Consider the following 694-nt stretch of genomic DNA (forward strand, 5'->3'; position numbering starts at 1 on the left):
CACGAGCGGTGTGTTGATTTTTGTGGGCTTGCACATTAGGGGTGTTTTGATTAAATAGTTTGAATAATGAGACTGGTTATTTTGACTGAAAAAGACTATATGCTAAAACGCTAAAGGTTAATATGCAATAAATATATGGTTAAACGTTAAAATATTTTCAGTGATATTGAAAAACAATAACCTGAGATGCCAGATGGATTTGTTCCACACACCCATCTGGGAAAGCTTCAATAAGAAACGCTTGAGAAAAGGCAGAGGCTTTGAAAAAACTCAGAGGGTGATTGGGTGAACATTCTGTCTGTCACATCTCTATGGGCCAATCAGAGCAACAATACACGTGTAGCTGCTATGACCATGCACAGCTACTGAGGAATAACGAAACATGGCGATTATAGACATGTAAGTACTCCACTTTTGTCATTTTTGAAAAGAAAACAACTCACAGCTGTTCTTTGTTCTTCTATTAACGAAGAAATGTCTTCAAGTTCTGCTAAAACTGGCGCTTTAGCAGCGTCCATGCTAATCTCTTCCTCCATAACTACACCTGCTCTTGCTGCTGCTTGTTTACCTCAAGACTCTGCTGCACCTGAAAGCACTGCCCCTCGTCGCTGATTGGTCCTGTCACTTTCTAACCAGCCCAAACGGTTCAGATGGGAGCTTTGCAATATGGATCTGCCAGTGAGAAACAAGGAAA

The sequence above is a fragment of the Cheilinus undulatus genome, linkage group 6 (genome assembly GCF_018320785.1).
Source record: "Cheilinus undulatus linkage group 6, ASM1832078v1, whole genome shotgun sequence".
Lineage (NCBI taxonomy): Eukaryota > Metazoa > Chordata > Actinopteri > Labriformes > Labridae > Cheilinus > Cheilinus undulatus.